General features: G+C 36.3%; 1 protein-coding gene across 4 annotated transcripts in view; it reads right to left on the reverse strand.

Annotated features, from left to right (window-relative positions):
- Positions 1 to 11,440, reverse strand: part of EPN2 (epsin 2) — an 88,105-nt gene extending 76,665 nt beyond the window's left edge. For 2 of the 4 annotated variants that reach the window (XM_051996635.1, XM_051996639.1), the window contains exon 1: positions 10,494 to 11,440. The gene's annotated coding sequence lies outside the window, so the exon portion shown is untranslated. The other 2 variants (XM_051996649.1, XM_051996645.1) reach the window with 2 other exon arrangements.
- Between the last annotated feature and the right edge of the window lie 9,700 nt (positions 11,441 to 21,140).

Below are 21,140 nucleotides of genomic sequence, written 5' to 3' on the forward strand. Positions count from 1 at the left end.
TTTGCAAGCAAATGAGGCTTTATTCTATCACTTTAAAGTGCTTTGAAAATATGTGCAACTACTTAAAAAAGAGAGAGAAGCAGATCTTATATCTCTGACAGCTATGGGTAGAAGATATTTCCTGGTTAAGGGAAGAGGTACAAAGATAGAAATGAAAATGAAAAACAACTCTTATCCTGATTAAATTCACATTCTACTGAAAGATTCAAACAAATAAGTAAATACAAGTTAATTTAAGTTTAAGGAGATAGAGAGCATGAGCAACTAGGAAATGGGTTGGGGAGAGAAAGGAGTCAAGAAAAGGAGAGGTAGTCCCTTAGCCCAAGTCAAACCCCATCAGGAACAATGAATTCAATTTGAGGGGCTCAGGAATTAGAAAAGGCATACACACATGAACTGGAGCATTTCCTGAGGCAGCAACCAGATTACTAAAGGGCTTTGCTATCACTGGCCTTAACCTTAATCAGAGGATATAATAACTGTCCTCAAGTGGCAAAGTGATTGGCTTTTTCTACTTGAGCCCATAAGTCAATACTAGGAATAAGGAGTTAAAAAGAATCAAATTTAGACCAGTCCTGAGAAAAACAGTCTTACTAATTAGAATTAATCAAAAGTGGCAAGAGCTTCCGCCTAAAAGGCAGAAAGTAGTATGGGCTGCCTACGGATGTATTAAATTTTCCCTTACTGAAGATCTTTAAGTAAAGGCTGAAAAATGTATTTCTCAAGTGTATGTACACAGGAAGAGATTCCTGTTCTGATATTAGTTAAGACTGGATGGTCTCTGAGGTTTCTTTCAATTCTGAGATCCAATAGGCCTTGCTCCCATAACCATTTCTCTTCTTTGTAGCCATGTTCAATTGATTCTTCTACTTCCCAACATTTTTTCAGGGCTCTCATATTAAAAATAAATAAAATTGGTTGACATTATTATTCCTTCTATCATCCAACTTCTTTTCTTTATTCCAATGTCAGACTTATTAAATATGGTCTACCCTATCTGTTTCTATCTTCCATCCACACATTTCTTTTCTTAACTTTCCACAGTATGGTTTCTGTTCCCATTACTTGGACTGAAGTCTTAGGTTCCATTCTAACCTCTGTCATTTTCCTACACTTAGATTTTAGGCAAATAAATCCCTTAATCTTTCAGGATCTATTTTCCTCCTCATTTTACATGAGGATGTTGGAATAAATGTTCTCTAGGGCTTCTTCCAATTCTAAATTTAGAATTACATGTGAACATTTCCCAAGTCTTAGTCCCCCATCTTTATCTGTCAACACTCTCTGCCTCCATGGGTTCATGGTTTCGATAACCTGTAACTTTCCCAAATCTGTACCGATAATTTTATACTACAGTCCTGTATTTTCGCCTGCCAAAAGACCACACTCCAAATTCTACCATCCTGTTACCCAAAATTCATCATTTCCTGATTTGAATTTTATTCTTATAGTTACTTCACTCCTGTTAACAGTACCACCATTCTTCCAGTCTCCTAGAATGAAAATTTTGAAGTCATTTTTAATGCTGCCTCATCTCCCACCCCGCCAAGTAATCTAGCACTAAATTCGGTAATTTCTTCCTCTGAAAAATAATTTTAGATTTTACTTTCTTTTCCTCTACATTTTTTCATTGCAAAACTTTTAATATCTTATGCTTAAAAACACAGCATCCTAGTTGATTAGACTCTATGCCTGCCCCCCCCCAATAAATTTTTAATTTAGTTACCAAATGGTTTCTAAAACACCATCTTCATTATTTGTACTACTCTACTTAATTCTTCTGTCTCCTGAAAAGTCCAACTTTTTTTTTTTTTTTACATTTCATTTATATTCTTTTACACCACTGTCATTTCCCAATGATTCTGCTCCACCAAAAGATCCTCCTTAAGAACAAATAAATATTATCAGGCAAAACATATGAACACAGACATTAACCATGTTTGAAAATTTGTGTCTTATTCTGAATTTATAAGATCATCAATTTTCTATCTATAAGCAGCAGTTTTCAATATCCATCAATATCTATCCCTATTCCAATGAGACAACTAAATACCAGTATTCAGCAAGCACTGAGATTCCAGACTAGAGCTTAAAGAAAAGATAAGGCTGGATGGTTAGATTTGTGAGTCATCTGTAGATAATGATCAATGGACTGAGGGGAATTGATGTGATCAACAGGACAGTAGAAACAGAAGAGAAAAACTGGGATATGGTAAGGTATAGATGGCAGAACAAAGTAGATGATCTAACAAAGGAAATCAAAGCATCAATGTATACCATCAGCAAATAAAAGGAGATCTAGAAATAACAACAATACAAGGAATAAGAGAGATTCCAGAAGGAAGTGATGATCAAAACAAGCCAAATGTTTTAGTATTCAAGAAAGATAAAGGCTGAGAAAAAGCTATGGGATTTAATAATTAAGAGACCTATCTATAGGTAACCTTAAAGAAATCAGTTTTAATCTAGTGCTAAAGTCAGTATGCAAAGGGTTTAAAAATGAAGATTTGAGGGGAAGGGGAAAAGTGAAGGCTACTAATAGGACAGCCAAGAAAAAAAGAGAGTCACTGAAAAACTGAATTTCAGTTGAATGAACAGAATAGAAAGACAAGCAAGACAACTTAAATAGTTAATTTGAATTTAGTATATATTCAAAAGGAAAAACATGTTTTATATTAAAGAGATTCAGATTTGTGTACAGTCTTCTTGTTCGTCTTCTTGTTCTGTTATGCTTTGTTCAGATTTTTAAAAAATAATTTTTTTAAAAAAGGCTTTTTTTTTTTTTTTTTAGAAATTTGATTTCAAAAGGAATAAGATATAGAATAGTAACTTTGAGGGTATGCCACAGACAAATCAACTGGTTTGGTTTTTTTAAAGGAGGGAAATGTAGACCTCTTTGTAGACAGCAGGAAAGGCACCAGAGGATAAAGACATAGGGGAAGGGGATGTGTTACATCAAATGAACAAAAGGGTAAATAAATTCCAGAGGAGGGGATTAACAGGCACAACAGGGTTGACCTAGACAAAAAGAAAGTTCACCTCTTCCCCAGAGAATGGAGAAAATGAAAGAATAAAAATTGTTAGAGGGAACTGGAAATGAAGAATGTGGAAGAAAGGTAAAGACAGATAACCTCCATCTAATTAATTAACTATGATGAGGAAGCCAATCAATCAGTGGTCTAGGTCAGGGCTACCTAGATTTTTTCCACTCACAACCTCTTTTTGCCCAACAAATTTTTACATGACCCCAGATACATAGATATAAAAAATAAGTATGCAAAGCAAACATTTACTAACAATAAATCATAATTCCATGATTTCCCTTCAGTTACCAGACCCCATATGGGGTTTCAAATCACAGTTTAAGAAGCTGAGGTCTAAATGATTTGATAAAAGAGGTTTGGAACACAGTCTATTAGGAGAGATTGTGAGTTTTTTATCTCATTAACCAGACTATTAGCTTTTTGAGTGTAGAAATCACAATCTTGGTCTTCTATTTTGAAATCAACACAAAACTGAAACATTATTAATAGGCACTCAAATACCTGCTGCCTAAAAAATATTGGGTTTAGTTTTGTCAATTTCTTCTTCTTCTTCTTCTTTTATTTTTATTTTTATTTTTATTTTTTTTTTTGCTGAGGCAATTGGGGTTAAGTGACTTGCCCAGAGTCACAAAGCTAGGAAGTGTTGTGTGTCTGAGGACAATTTGGTCCTTCTGACTTCAGGGCTGGTGCTCTATCCACTGTGCCATATAGCTGCCCCAGTTTTGTCAATTTCTAGTCCTTACTATTATTTCTCCTTCATGTAATGCTTAACCCTTTTTTACTTTCATCTATTTATTTTCCTCTGAGTTTTTGAAGAGGTTATAAAATTACAATTATAAAACCCTAGTGGCTATTGCTATAGGGTAATGGTAATTATTAAATGGCTATTTATATATCTTTATTCATTTATTTATTTGCCTTTAGACAACTTTGAATCTGTGTAAAGGTGATCATATTCCAATTACTTTCAACTAATTATTTCAATTACTAGCCAAAACTAACAATATATTCAACATTTTCATTTTCTGATATTAAAAAAAAAACTAATTTTAGCATTAGCTTGATAAAATAGTTACAACAGCATTCAAGATTAATCCTTAAAAAGACATGAGCATAATATATTAAATATCACAATTTTTAGAGGGCAAAGGAAAGAATATATCTGAATTTAAATTATTATGCAACAGCAAGTACATGATTGTTTAAAACAAGGTAAAAAAACCTTCTACCAGTCACCTGTCAATATTTTACTTCATGCTATCTATAGCATTTTTAGCAGGTACTATTTATTATTTGGGAAAAAAACCAAACAAAACAAAACATTTACCACTAAAAATGTTAGTCTAGAGCCAGGGGTCCTCAAACTACAGCCTGCCTGCCAGATGCAGCAGCCAAAGACTGCTTATCTCCTTCACCCTGGGCTATGAAGTTTCTTTATTTAAAGGCCCACAAAACAAAGTTTTTGTTTTTACTATAGTTCAGCCCTCCAACAGTCTGAGGGACAGTGAACTGGTCCCCTATTTAAAAAGTTTGAGGACCCCTAGAGTCACTCTATATTATAGAAGAATGAGATTTCAATCAGTATTATTTGTACTTAAAAGATCCTAGATTACGTGCATTATGTACTAATTGCTATATTCTAACTCAAGCTTCCACAAAAGAGATCTATACTTCACACATAAATTATTTGCTCCAAGAAAAGCACCCATACAAGTTTTTAAATGAATCTTTTAAAATTAATTCAGTCAATTATTTATAATAATTATTAATCCTATTTAATTTATTCTAGCCACTGTATAGCTATAACTATATTACATATTTAGTTGATAGCTGATTAAGGAACATAATTCAAATAAGAACTCTAGAAAATTGAAAAATACCTTAACACTTTACTTTTCAATTTGCCAAATTATCTTTGGGAGAATCATGAATTCTGATTTCAACCTATTTTTTGCATAAGGCCATCTTTAAAGGGCATAGGCTTCAAACAAATTTCTTCACTAAATCAAATTAAAAGAAAAACACAAGAATCTACCTTAATACTTGTGACCAGTGAAAATTGTTAAGAAAATGCCAAAAGTAAATCCCTTTTGTGAAATCAAACTTCATTCCTGAATTTGTTTATCAATTTCAGAGTAATAATTAGGAGTCTTTAATAATTATATTTTTACTATTCCATACTTATCATTGAAATGGTGGCTTTGGAACAAGCAGAGAAGGAACCTGCACTCAAAAGCAACTGCAGATTAATTATAGACAGTTTCAAATATACAGCATTTCCAATAACCAATAATCTCTCAGGATGGAGCTTATTTTGCCCTTATCTATTATTAGTGTAATCTCAAAAAGAAGCATTGCATATGTAAAAGTCATTCCTTGAATAGTGAAGGCTACTAGGTAACCCAATAGATTAGTGCTAGACTTGGATTGGGAAAGACCCGAGTTCAAATTTCACCTCAGAAAGTTACTTAGCTATGAATTTGAGAAAATCTTTCCCAGCCTCTATTTCCACATTTTCACTTACCTCACAGGGTTTGTTTTACCTTTTTTTATACTCAAATGAGGTAATATTTAAAGTTCATTACAAATCTTAAAACTATATATAAATTGTAAGTGTTATCATTATCACTAAATCACCTGTTCCCTAGAACATTTTAAGACAATAAATATTTTTCAATATTACATACTATAAGCCTTACATCAATACTAATATCTAATACTTATATAATGTTTACTGTGTGCCAGGCACTGGGCTAAATAAATGTTTTACAGTTATCTCAGTTGATTCTCACAACAACTTTTAGAGTTGGACACTATTTGTACCCACATTTTACAGATGAGGAAACTAAAACAGAGATTAAGTTAATCTGCCCAGGTTCACACAGCTAGTAAGTATCAGAGATTAGATTTGAATTTAGGTCTTCTTATAGATGCTCTATACACTTTACAACCTGGCTACTTCACATAAGCCAGGACATGCAAATAAAAATGATTTTAACTGGTAGATGGCATAGCAAATACAATTAGAAGTATCTAAATTTAAATCCTGCTTATGACATTTACCAACTAGTGAACCAGAGACAAGTCTTTAACTACTCTTAGCCTTGGTTTACCTGTAAAATGGGGATAATAGTAATAACTTTTATAGAGTTGTGCAAAAACAAATGAGGTGGGGATAGCTAGATGGCACAGTACTCTATGCACCACCACCCCTGGAGTCAGAAGTTCCGGAATTCAAATTTGAAGTCAGACACTTATCATTTACTAGTTGTTTAACCTTAGGCAAATCACTTAATCCAACTGCTTTACCCTTCCTCCTTCTCCCCAAACAAATGAGGAAAGAGATGTAAAACGCTTTGCAAGCCTTAAAATGCTACAAAAAAACAGCAACAGTTATTGTTCTATATGACTCACTGAAAAAAATAAGGTAAAGTTTAACAGCTTTTTAGCACTGAGTACAGATCTGGACTGAGACAGACTGGTAAGCTACTAGAATTTCTGGAATTAAATTCCAAAAGTTTTAAGTTTTTTTGCTTTTGGTCCACACCTATGATTTCAGTAGTATAGGCAGTTCCCCAAGAGGAAATTCTTTCATAAATTCAAATCAGCCACTCTTATGCAACTTGCTATCTTATGGAGGAGTCTAGAGTAAGGAGAAGTTAAGTGACATCCTGAGTGGTGGTAACATTTATGTGTCCACTGTTAATACCCGAATCTGATCTTTTTAACTCTGAAGCCTATCAGCTTGCTGCTCCCTATCCACTCCACCGTGCTGCAGCTCCTCAAAATTAATTTAAAATCAATTAGAAGACAGGTTAGTATTAAGCTGACTGCTTCTGATAGTCTCATTTGTCTGTCAGCTGCCAGGAACCCATTTAATCCTAGTCATACAATTCACAATTCATGATCCTAAACAACTTTTTTTTTTTTTTTTTTTTGGCTGAGGCAATTGGGATTAAGTGACTTGCCCAGGGCCACACAGCTAGGAAGTGCTAAGTGTCTGAGACCAGATTTGAAATCAGAATCTCCTGACTTCAGGATTGGTCTTCTATCCACTACACTATCTAATTACCCCAATTCTAAATTTCTAAACAAGCATGAATATTATCACTGAAATCAGAACTGTGTAGTACAAGAGTCTGAATCTAATTTTGTTTTTGCCAATATCTGTATGACCTTGGACAAGTTACTTAACTTCAGTTTCTTCATCGGTTAAAGGGTTGGACCTATATTGCTTCTAAGGTAATTTTCATTTCTAAAACTATGATCCCATGATCTATTTGAACAATTCTTCAAGTTTTAAATAAATTTTTGTAATTTCTGGAAGAAATTTTAAAGTCAAAAGCCTATTCTATCATTAGGATACCACTAGAGTTTCTTCAATATATTCAAGAAAAATTCAGCCTTTTAAGAAGCTATGCATTAAAAGGCTAATAGGTAACATGATATAAAGAGAACACAATTAGTCAAAAAATTCCGTTTAAAAAAGTGCCCATGTTTGTTTACTTAATTTCAGTGATTCTTTCTCAACCAAGTGTGTATTTTATTTTAAAAAATACACACTTGTTTGTGGTGGCTTTAGAATATGAGAGGCAGTAAAATGATTAAGTGGATAGAGTGGTGGACCTGGAGTCAGGGAGATCTGAATTCAAATCATAAGTCACTTAAATCTCTCCTTTAATTCACTAGAGAAGCAAATGGCAAAACACTTTTAATATCTTTGCTAAGAAAACCCAGTATGGTCCATGCGGTCATAAAGTATCAAGACACAACTGAATAACATGGAGAAAAAGACAAAATAAATTACAGAATTTGTTTCAAAGCAAATCAATTTTTAAATACAATCTAAGAGAAACAAAATAGGTTTTAACCAAAACCATCTATACAAAACAATGTAAATTATATTCAGTATAGGATTTCTAAATTTATATGGAACAAAACAAGTACAATAAGATATATTTCCTGGACCTTTTGGGGAGAGTGGGGTTAATGGCTTCAAGTTAAAGTTCTCAGAAATGTTTTATCTATGGAGCTGGAGGAATTTCGACTATGAAATAGCTTGTTACTAAATTTGTTTTAGAATTTAAAATTCTACATTTGAAGGGTAGTGTGGTACAAATTAAAAAAAAAAAAAAAAAAAAAAAAAAAAAAAACGATGGGGTCACCAAGCCTGGGTGTCAGTTCTAGCACTGTCCCTATCTATATGGTCCTCTCATCTATAATATGAAGGAAGTAGATAAACTCTCAAGATGCCTTTCAAATCTAAAATTATTAAGACTCTATTTCTCTAAGGTGCCTTTGGACACTTGAAAGGCAGCCTTTAACACTAAATAACCTGGTAACGAGGACATGTCATTTGCCTAAGCAACACTAGAAGCTAAAAAATTACAAAGGAGTTTTGGATTTTTATTATTTCTGGGTGAAGTAAATTCTCTATACTAAATGAAATCAAAAGATCCCAAGATGGATAGAGCTGAAGACAGAAGGGGTTAGTACACTAGTTTAGTTCTTTGCTTTACAGAGAGACTGAGGCACAGAAGTTAAGTAATTTGATCTCAGAGAAATAATTCCAGTTCTCTCTACCCAGTATGATGAGGCAGACTCTATCCACAGGTGCAGACCTTCCTACTCCCTCCATCAAAACAAAATGTATAGAGCCTTCGTAAGTTGAAATCTATAGTTCCCCTTAAAAAATGTTATAAATGCTTCAAGTTAGAAAAGTTAAATATTTAATCTAATAATCAAATGAAAAAACTGTTCGAACTATTTTTCATTACATTAAATAAAGTCATATCACTAAAGAAACACTGGATTTGCCATGGAAGACATATAACATATAAACATACTAAATAACTCTTTGCCACTGAATTAAAGTAATGTCCCATTTGTCAATGGAATAGAAAATAAAAACCTTAAGAGCTAAACAGCTCTTTACAATTCTACCAAAAACTCTAAAATGAAAATTTTATCCATTAAACTCAATTCATGACATATGTGATAAAATCCCAAATATAATAGCAAGTTACTGCATTCAATGGCTTATGGATTGTCATCAGATTCTTTTGGATGAGTAAGAATTTAGAGGAAATTTAAGTAACAATATTTAAACCAGGTCAACATTCAGTCAAATAGAGATTAAAATTTAGTTATCAAAACAAAACAAAAAAAAAATACACTTTTTTTCGTGTAATATGGATCCCATTTATCACTGTGGTAGCTAGAAATTTCTGCCAAACCTGTTTTCTGGTAGTACATGGGGAAGCAGAGATTGTATAAAGTCAATCTCCCTCTCACCCCCACTAAGAGTCCAAGCTTCACTTAACCAATAGTTTCCTCCTTTGTACCCTAGAACTTTAAACAGATGAAAACCATGAGTTTTCATCTTTTCCTATGCACTTTTGGTGGAACTGCTAAAAACACTTGGACATAATCACTCCCTGAACAAGAATTTCGTATAAAATACAGGCAGAAAACACAAGCATAGTAGCCAATTATTTACACAGTACTTTTACAGGTTTGCAAAGCACTTTACATCTTTTATCATTTGATCTTGAACATTAAAACAATTAGTATGAGGTACCAATTCCCCAAACTACCATGTGGCCGTAATCTATCAGTTCTCAGAGCCTGGATGAGGAAGAATTTGCTTGGAAAGAACTGTGGAGACGGAAAAGCCATATACAGAAAAACTTTGGACAGGGAAACACACAAAAAAGGGAGTTAAAAAAAAAAAAAAAAAAACCTGTTGGCACCTCTTCCAAACTACAGTACACTGACCAACCAGCCAGCCTTCTCAAATAAGTCTTAGCTCACCTTAGAGCCTGAACTGCCATGATCTGAAGGTAACTGGTGATCTGCCAAAATGGGAAGGAAAACAGAGCCCCGGGGTTACTTAGGGGGATTGGGGAGTAGAGTGGGGGAGAGGTCAACCCGGAGACGATTAAACCGACCGCGGGTGTGCAGCGCTCACAACCTACACCCGGACAGGCAGTCCGGGACCCCCGACCCAACTCGCTCTCACACCCACACAAGGAACAAAAGACAGGCTCAACCCCGGAGCTGAAGGGTGACTCTCAGCGTAGGGGAGGGGTCAGGGCTGGGGAAGCGGCCGTGGGAGCAGCAACAGCGGCAGCCCTGCCTGGGAGCAGTGGGGCTGCAAGGGGAGAGAATGAAAAGGGGGGGGGGGGGGAATCTAGGAAGGAGGGGCACTCCTCCCACGCCCCCACCGTCGTCCGCGTGGGGGGAGGGGCTCGGGCCTGCCGGGCTACCCTTTCCTCCCCACCCTGAACTAGGTTGAGGGCGTTGGTGGCTCCTCGAGCCTATGCCTCTGCAGCCGCCGCCGCCGGTCAAGCGCTGTCTCCAAGGCTCGGCTCCCGCGCCGCTCCCAAAGGAAGGAGAGAGCCGAAAACCTCCCCGCCTCCCCCTCCTCCATCGCCGCCCAAAGCTCACCTTCTTCTTCTCTTCTCCTCCTCCTCCGGTCCCCCCCCGCGCCGGAAGCCCAGGGGCCCTCAAGTACAGGGCGCAGGGGGAGGAGGGGACGAAGGAAAGGAGCCGGAGCCTAGTGGGGGGCCACCCGCCCAGCTCGCTCGCAGCCACCGCGTCTGCCTAGGTTTGACACCCACACACCATCCAACATGGCGGCCGGGAGGGGGCGCGCCTGCTTGCGTGCGCGCATCCGTGCATTCCGCGCCCCCTCCCCCTTGCCTCCCCCGCTTCCCACCCGCCCCCTCGAGCAAAGTAAGTCAAGCTGACTCGCGCGCCGGAACATACGCGCGCCTGTGCGAGAACGCGCTCCCTTCCCCCCGCCTCCAGGTCTCCTAACCCCAACCGCCTCTGTCTGGCCCCCTCCTCCTCCTCGCGGGGGGCGCCGCGTGCACGGGAGCCCCGCCTCCCTCCCGCCCTGTGTACTTCCCCAAGCCCCAACTACTTCGCTTGGGGAGGGAGCGGGGAGCCGAGGATCTGGAACTGACTGACATCCAGACACACTGACGTCTGAGGAAAAGAGGACCCCCCCTTCCAAGAGCCTCAACCCCCATTTCCCTGCCCCCTCCTCGTCTCCTCCCACCACTTGGCTTCGTCGAGGTTGGGACTCAGCTGTGGTCCCCCGCCCGGGACAGACACCACCCCTTTTCCCGTGATCATGCCTCCTTCCACTGGGATGAAGGGTGCTCCTTTCTAGTTTAGTTCCCACGCACCACGCCCATTTCCCAGACTGGGAAACTGAGGCATCCCCAAAAGGGAAGCACCCTCCCGTCCCTCCCCTCTTCCTTCCCACCCCAATCAGGTCCCTTGAAGAGAAGTCCTTGCCATCATCAGACAGCTACTCATTCCATGTAACCTTCATGTCCCCTACAATCGAGTTATGACAACATCGCCCGTGGCTTTCTTCCCCCATCCCCCCAGTTTCATTTCCTCTGCAACCCCAGATTGACCAAACATTACTCTTGGAAAGAAAGAGCCTCTAACTCTGGAGTCGGGTCAGACCCGTGGGACAATGCTCTACGATTTTCACTTCCTCTGGCCTCAGTTTCCTCGTTTTTAAAGGAGGGGCTTGCATTTGCTTCTGTCTCAGACCCGAGAGGGCTCTGAATTTAAGACCCACATCAGCGGGGAGCATGATTGAGAGCCAACTATTCACCGAACATTCATTAATTAAGCACTCATTGATTGTACTAAGCACTTGGGACACATATGCACCCCTAAAAATTAGACGTGCCATTGAATAGCTTTGATTTTCGAATTTGTTGTTCTAAGGCGTGGAACTCAGAGGCATGTTCATTGGGCAAGTAGTTAAAGATAAATAGGAATACAAAGTAGCAAGTGTTAAGTGATTTCAGGAGCTCCACACATAATGTCCAAATGAGTTCAGAGGAAAAGATAGGTCTGTAATGGCTGGGATAATGGGGGAAATGTCAGGAGCTGTCCATCTTAAATTGGTAGGAAAAAGAAAGCTACCTCTCTCCCTTCTCCTCTGCTTAAGTACCCCCAAGTCTCTATCCACAATACCTAAGAGCCACCTTCAAAGCCCAACTTTGTTGTCTTTCATAGCAGTGATGATAATCCAGTTGACTTTAATCAGTTGACCCTTACAACTTCTATGTAGTGCAATTACTGTCTCCATTACACAAATGAGGAAATTGAATAGTTAAGTGATTAACCCAAAGTTTTGCCTAGCAAGGTTTCTAGATCAAACTCTGAAACCCAGCTATTTCTGATTCTTGTTCTAGCTTATGTATCATACTGCCTCTCAAAAGATGAAAGCATCACTTCTCTAGCTGATCAAAAATGCCTATCTGTCAGCCTCCACCTTTACAGTCTCTTAAACAGCAGGATTTTGGTCATATCTATATTTTCTATAAGGCAGCTAGATGGCACAGTGGATAGAGTGCTGGACCTGCATTTAGAAAAAAAATCTAGTCTTAAGACACAGTAGCTGTTGACTGGGCGAGTCACTTAACTCTATTTGCCTCAGCTTTTCATCTGTAAAATGAACTGGAAATGGAAATAGTAAACCACTCCAGCATCTTTGACAAGAAAACCCTGAATTGAGTCACAGAGTCAGACATGATTACAAACATTTTCTGCTCCCAAGTATTGCTATCAATTAACAGCCCCAGAAAACCTGATACTCTTCAAGATAATAAGTTTGACTGAGGAGAATATTGAGAAATATTATGATGTAGCCAGCCCTCAATAAGTAGGCAATTTAATTGTGGGCATAAGAATCAATAGAAAATTCTAGAAAGCAAAAGAGATAATAAAGATCATAGAAATTAAGAGAACAGAATGATACTGTTGAATTAAGATGGAATAAATTTCAATTAAATGCATTCATTTTTTTCAACAAATATAGATCAAGCCTTCTCTATACAAGGCACTATGTTCAGCTGGGGAGAATATAAAGAGGTAAGTCCCTGCTTTTAAGGAGTTTACAATGAAGTGGGGAACAGGAAGAAGAGCAATATGAAAATAATTATAATTCAAGGCGGAATATGTTAAACACCATCAGAAAGTTACAGAATGTTCTGAGATTTCAAAGGAAAGGGGAAAAATCACTTCTGACAGTGAGTCAAGGAAATATTTCTAGAAAGAGTAGGCCTTGGAGAATGGGTAAGATTACAAAAGTAGAGAAGAAGAGAGGTGAGGCATTCCAGACAAATAAGTCAAAATAATAATTTACAGCTATATAGTACATTAAAGTTTTTCAAAGTATTATATATATATGTGTGTATAATACGAGGATATAATGTGAGGATAATATGAGAATATATATATACATACATATATACATATATATATTCTCATATTATCCTCCCAGATGCAAATATTATTTTAAAGTTGAAGATAATGGTTTAAGGAAAGTAGAGGAAAGGTAGGGGTGGAAAGGCAGGCTGGAGATCATGTTAGGGGAAGGTTTTTCAAATCCAAGCCAAGTTTGATTTTATGAAATCCAAAGAGTAAAAAGCCAACCCGGAAGTGAGATTGCATGATGAGGGTTCTGCATTTCATAATGATAGCATAAGCCTCTGAGCTAGGAAATGACATTTTGAGGGAAATTAATCTTAAGCTGGTAACCTAGTGCCTTTGCTCAAAAACTACATTTAGGAATAGCACCATCACCCTCATACTTTTGAGTTGACGTTCTAGAGGTCTGGCTTCATTTTTCCCCCCTTAGGATTATGGGGATAACACCAAGGGATATGGGACTTCCTAATACTATCAGTTTGAGCCCCCTTTTTAATGTGCTATTTCTAACATCAATTACTGGTACTGATAATTTTTCTACATCATCAATTTCATTGATTAGTTTTGCAGTATCATTTAACTCATCAATTAGCTTTAATAAAAAGACATTAATTGAGAAGATATAGTAAGAACAGAAGTTACAAATGCCTCCTCCTACACCAGGGGCATGTTTTCCACAATATCACCTCAGTTTCAGGAATGTAGACTCTGACTTAAAGAGATTACTACAAAGTATTCATTTCCCCCAAAAGGTTACTTCTAAATGTTTAAAGTTACTCCTTTACTTGCCAAACATCCTCAGCCTTACATCAATCTACTTTCTGGGATGGAGCCTTCAAGACATTTCTCAGGGTTATACTTTTCACTAGGGTTAGCTTGCCAGAAAAATTGATGTGGTAATCAGTTCCTGAACCTCTTTGTAGAGCCTCAATCTTCTGATTTTTCAAAGCTAACAAAATCAAAGCTATCTTTGATAGTACATCACCTAAGAGTAGGAAAAAAAAAATGGATCTAATAGAGGCAGAAATAACAAAAGGACAATGTGTTTATAGGCCATAGACTGGATGAGAGAGTGTCACAGTCACCCCCACCCAGAAAGAGGTTCATTTAGTTGGTCAGTGCCTTTTTGTATGAACAATCAATTCAAGTTCCTTCAATAATTATTACGGGTACATCTGGCACCAGTACCATGTTGTTCAGTTTCATTATCAGGATGCAAGGATGCAGTCATAAGTCATTAAATAGTTAACAAAAGGAAGTTTACTTAGACCTAATATAGCAAAGATGTGTAACAAGGACACAGTTGCACTCAGCTACAATAATTATGGTCCTCTCCCTCATGTTCATATGATCTGCAGGGAAATTGTGATTAGTCTCTTAGTCCTCAGCCCTCCACCAAATCAGACAAATCCTATTCATTGGGGCTGGAAGGGAGTTTTTATTCTCCTAGGTGAGTTTAAGCCAAGTAAACACAGTCAGAGACCATTGGGAAGCACTGCTTGAACTTTCCCTACTACTGAAACAATAATTTCTTAGCTTTGCTCCTTTTTCCTAGTCCAAGTTCTGGGAAAGAATGTGGGGAAGCCTGGTAGTCATTGGGTCTGTCACAACAGTCAATCAAAAGGCCCTCTTTGCCATGTAATAAGTGTAATAAGAAACATCCATACAAGACCTTTGCATGCTCCACATGAAGGATTCCATACTACATCATACTACGTATGTTCATAAGGACTAAGGTCTCACTACCAGCCCCCTCTAACACTAATTTCCAAGGAACAGTTTGTACATTATAAGGATGCTGTCAAATATATAAAGTACTAGAAATTTAATGCAGGAAATGAAGCATTTAATTTATCTCCCTCTTTTCTATGTCATTCTTCTTTATCATATGTGTAATAATAAACATTGATGCTGGGACATTCACATCTTCACACTCTAATAACATGCCTTATCAATTCTGGATACCCTCAAGCATAAACCTGACTCAGCCTTGTGGGATCCTAGTTCACTGGAGATAGGAATCAGACTCTTTCTTGAACTCTCAAGGTCTTTATATCTCCAAACTGGAACTCCAGAGGAAAAAATCACTTGAAACAGGTCTTTTTAATCATCCATTTACATGAACAAGTGAAGTAAGTAAAGCCAAGAAAACAATATATACAACAACTACAATGTCAAAAGAAAGAACACAAAATCAAAAGCAAATGTTGGGAAATTATAAAGAAAAGCATCAACAGAAAAGTTATAATAAAACACTTCTACCCCATTCCTTTGTAGAAGTGAGAGATTCACAAGTGTGTACAATGCATGTATTTGCAGAGGTTTTTGATGATCAATAAACCAATTATGATGGCTTTTTTTCTCTTTTTTTTCTTTGTCTGTAAAAAAGTGCTATTTGTTCAGGAAGTTGAGTTTTAAAGAAAATGAAAAGGTTAGATTGATAGGAAAGGTAGAGAAATGGGGGGAGAAGGGGAGTTATAATCTACATATAAGCAAAAGCAAAAATATTTACATTTCCAAGCCTTCAACCATAAGGTCTTGCATCACCATTTTGTTGAAATGGAGAAGTTGTTTTCCCCTTATCCAATCTTAGCCTAAGCAGGCCAAATTAGTGTTTGTCCAATCAAATGTTTGTGGCTCAGGCAATTACTGATATTTCTAGATCAAATGATAGTTTTTCCCAACCTATCTGAACCAATACACAGTAGAAAAGGAAGCCATGAAACCCAGATACTGATGCTATTATAGCCTCTTATGGCTCCTATTCTCTAAATTCTATTTTTGGTTGGATTGGAAGAATAAGAACAATTGTAGATAAGTAAGTTACCTCAACCATTTCTTCTGTGAACCTCTTGATTTTTTTAGATAGAGGCAACATGTCAGAAAAAGTTGAGAACAAGATATGTAGAGACCACAATTATTCCCCTTCTTAACTGAAAACAAGCTGGGTGACCTCCAGCAGGTCATTTCCCTTCTCTAGGCCTCAATTTCCTCCTTTGTGAATTGAGGGGCTAATATAGATTCCCTGGATGGGGGTAGTAGGGAGGTCTATCTAGCATGTGATTTCTAAAAGCTCCTGTGATTTTTAAATATTCTGGCCTTGGTTTAAAAAAAAAAGAGCAGTTTTTCTGGTGTTATAAGATCTGACTCAAATTGCTTCAAGACAGATTTGTATACCTTAGGTCTTTGCAATTGTTTAGCAAATCAGACTCAAGTTCTAAGTCATAGATTATCAAAACGTTATCTATTTAATATGTCTTCTATTGCAGTAGATGGTAGCATTGGATAAAGTCACTCAATTTCACTTATTCAATGGAGCTGTCACTTATCATAGATGTGATAAGAGCATATAAATGAAATAATATTGGAAAAGTTTTCCATATTATTTGAAAAAAAGAATTTCTAGGTGTCATATAAAGGACACCCTTTAGAGCACAGATTCTTAATTTGATTTTATGAACACCCTTGTCTAGTAAAGCCTATGGACTCTGCAGAATACCATTTTAATATAGTTGGTGTAGTAATTGAAGCTAAATTTCAGTTAGAGGCTAATGAAAATAAAGATGTATTTTTTTCCCATTCAAATTCATGGAATCCTTGAAATCTATCCATGGATCCCTAGACTATGGTGAAAGCCAGGTTAAGAACCCCTGATTTAGAGAGAGGGAAAATACTTCAATCTGTGGTCATTAATTCCATTTTCAAATAGCTGCTGGTAATTGTTCTACAATACCCTTAGGCTTTTATACTTATAGCATTAATTAAATTGATTAATAAACTCATAATTATAATTGGTATTTATATACTATTTTCTGAAAGAATTCAAAACAGCCTATAAATGATGTCTCAGTTATCCTCCTAAAGTTTTTCATCATTTCTCTCTGGGGCATTCATTAAGTATAAAAACATATGCAATATGCTTAAACCTTTTCTAAAATTTTCTTTTGATAGCTCAACATAGCAGAAATGCAACCCTGAGTTCTTGAAAGCTACACAAGAAGAACATAGCTCTGACAGATTCTACCAAACGGAAAAGAATTTGTATAAGACCTTCTTGGGCACTACACATCTTCCACTTGAGGGAAAAACAGATGAATCACCTTGTTGGGCTACTAGGTAATAAATTATTTAAACACAGTTACTGGTGAAGGCAGGTAGAAAGGGTTCTGCATTAATGGGGAGAATACTTACACCAATGAAATCACAACTCCACAAGCAGGACTTACATCTGAAGTGAGCAGAACCAGGAGAACATTATACAGAATTACAGCAACATTGTGCAGGGATCAACTTTGATAGACTTTGATTTTCTCAACAATATAATGATCTAAGGACAATTCCCAAAGACTCATGGTGAAAAATACTATCTACATTCAAAGAAACAACTATGGAGTCAAAGCATACTATTTTCACTTCCTTTTATTTTTTCTGTCTCATAGTTTTCCCTTTTTATTCTGATTCTTCTTTCACAACATCACTAATGTGGAAATATATTTAATATGATTATACACATATAATCTATATCAGATTTCTTGCCTTCTTGGGAAAGGAGGGAGAAAAAATGGAAATCAAAATATCATAAAAGTAAATGTTGAAAACTATCTTTACATATAGTTGGAAAATAAAACATTATTAATAAAATTTTACTAAGTGGAAAAAAAGTAGCACATAAGTTTTTTTTTTTTTTTAATTATAGCTTTATAAAGTCTAATCTCATATGTAACATCTATTCCTTTCTGGTGAAAAGTCTTTAGATTATTTCTATTACTTTGAATGTAGCAAACCAAACCATTTTCCCATTCTCTATTGTTATTGATGTGGAACTGGAACTTCAATCAGTCCACTCTGCCTCCATTGTTAGAACTTTAATTTATCCATCCAGTTTTCATTGTCATGCAGAGGTAAGTCAACTCCTGAGACTGTCTTGATTAGCATACCTAAAGCAGATTCAACCTTTTCAAGTTACTGTTCTCACAAAGTACTTGGTCACATTGATACTTATTCTCGTTTGTTCTTCACTAGGCTCCTCTGTTACTCTTCCCTAACTTTCCCCTAATTCCTCTCTAACTACCTAGACTCCCCATTTTAGTTTCCACCATCTCTTCCTTCTGACAAACAATTTAATATATGTACAATCATGTAAAACACATTTCCAGATTAGTCATTTTGTGAAAGAAGAAACAGGCTAAAAGAAAAAAAAAATGAATAAAAAAATAGTAAAAATAATATGCTTCGTTCTGCATTCATTTTCCATCAGTTCTCTCTCTGAATGTGGATAGCATTTTTCATCATGTGTCCTTAGGAATTATCTTGCATCACTGTATTGTTCAGAATAGCTAAATCATTCAAAGTTTGATCGTTGTACAATGTTCTCCTGGTTTTGCTCACTTCACTTTGCAAAATCAAATTACTTTTAAGTTAATGCTATTTTAAATGTACCAAGGAAACTTCTCATAAGAATATTACAGTGATTACTGTTATAAAACTAAGGATATTTTGAAAAGCAAAATCACCATCCCTTAATTTATTTTCTAAAATCTGAATTTTCATATGCTGTCTTGAATTTCTTAAAGGAAGGCATACATGTATCTGATGATGTGCTGGTAAGAATTGGATCTTTGGAAAAAAAATTCAGATCAATTGAATGAACATTATATTAAGTGCCAGGCAAAGTGCTGAGTGATGAAAGAGGAAAGAGAGGAATATAAATTAGAAAAACAGTTTCTGTTCTTAAGGAGTTTACAATCTGATGGAAAGACAACACACAAGGGAAGATGGATAGGAGATGGAGGTAGGGAGATAGGGAAACAGGGGGTTGAAGTTGAAACTAACAAAAAGTGCTGATAGAAAATGAGAACTTACCCGGAAAGTTCAAATCTGACCCATGAATAAAGGAAGGCTTTGGTGGTTTTTGTTTTGTTTTGTTTTGTTTTTTGGTGTTTACTTTTCTCCTTTGTGCCTTTTATCTGTAAGATCTACTTATCAAAGGAGATTGCCCTCTTTGATTTTGTCAAGATGTTATGAAAGGGCATTGCTCCATTCGATTCTGTCAAAGCTGCATGGTTCTTTTTAACATTGAGGTGATACAGGCCAATTCTAATGGTCTTGTGAGGGAGAGAGCCATTTTCATCCAGAAAGAGGACTATGGGGGCTGAATGTGGATCATACCATAGTATTTTCACCTTTTTTTGTTGTTGTTTGCTTGCATTTTGTTTTCTTTCTCATTTTTCCCCTTTTTGATCTGATTTTTCTTGTGCATCATGATAAATGTGGAAATACGTATAGAAGAATTGCATGTGTCTAACAGATATTGGATTACTTGCTGTCTAGGGGAGAGGATGAGAGGAAGGGGGGGGAGAGAAAAATTTGGAACATAAGGTTTTGCAAGGGTGAATATTGAAAACAGTTTAAGCATATATTTTGAAAATAAAAAGCTATTATTTTTAAAAAGTGGGCAGCTAGATGGTACAGTGGATAAAGCACTGTCTCTGGACTCAGGAGAACTGAGTTCAAATTCTGCCTCTGACACAGAACATTTACTTAGCTATGTGACTCTAGGCAAATCATATAATCCCAATTGCCTTGCCAAATAATTAAATAAACAAAAAGGCAAGCAAATTATATCAATTATACATGTAAAATAATGCAAAACATCTTTCCATATTAGTCATATTGCAAAAAGAAAAAAATTGTCAAAGCTCTATCTATCTTTCTCCTTTTCCCCTTACATTGTCTCTCCTCATAAGTCTCACAGTTAGAAACCTTTGATGAAGTGATTGTTATATCAGTTAGTGATTCACTGAGGGGGCTATACCTCCTAAAAAAATTAAAAGGATGAATAAGATAAATGATGATTAATAACCAATATCTTGGGGAATATTCAAAGCTCCCCCACCCCATCTCTTAGTAAGTCCTGACTTTTAAATTTGGTTCTTAAGGACATTGCTGATGATGAGATTGGACTCATTGTTTTGTTCAAGACCCCAATGGTGAAAGCTATTGTATTTTGCCCAGGTTTGAGTAGGGTATAGATTTTTCTTTTCTTTTTTTCCTCTTCTCTTTTCTTTTCTTTTCCTTCCTTTCCTTTCCCACCATCCACATAGGATATCATGTCCTTACCTGTAGGTGCTCTGCCCAAAAGAACATATATTTTAATTACTGAAATCTCCCAAAATATCTTGGTAATTAAGATTAGATTTCTTTCTTAAAAAGCATGCCTTCAGGGAAAGACTAAAATACAAATGAAAATTAAATAACCTAATTCTAAAAAAACGAGTGGGTCAAACAACAAGTTATAGAAACAACCAATAATTTCATCTAAGAGATTAACTATAATGACATACTAAAATCTATGGGATGTAGTCAAAGCAGTTCTTAGGTGGAAATAATTACAAAAATAAAATAGAGAAAGAGGAGATCAGTGTATTGGGCATGCAATTAAAAAAGCTAGAAAAACAAATTAAAAACTCACAATTAAATGCCAAAATTGAAATTCTGAAAATCAAAGGAATGAATAAAACTGAAAATAAGAAAATTATTGAACTAATTAACAAAACTAAAAGTTGCTTTTATGAAAAAATTAACAAAAGATTAACTTTTGGTTAACCTGATTAGAAAAAGGAAAGAAAAAAACCAAATATCCAGCATCAAAAATGAGGAGCTATTTTACCCATTGTATGCCAATAAATCTAACAATCTAATTGAAATGGATGAATATTTACAAAAATATAAATTGTCCAGATTAACTGAAGAGGAAGCAAATTACTTAAATAACTCAATTTTGAGAGCAACTAATTAGCCAAGTGGATAGAGCACTGGCCCTAAAGTCAGGAGGACCTGAATGCAAATGTG

Source organism: Antechinus flavipes, chromosome 1 (assembly GCF_016432865.1).
Source record: "Antechinus flavipes isolate AdamAnt ecotype Samford, QLD, Australia chromosome 1, AdamAnt_v2, whole genome shotgun sequence".
Taxonomy (NCBI): domain Eukaryota; kingdom Metazoa; phylum Chordata; class Mammalia; order Dasyuromorphia; family Dasyuridae; genus Antechinus; species Antechinus flavipes.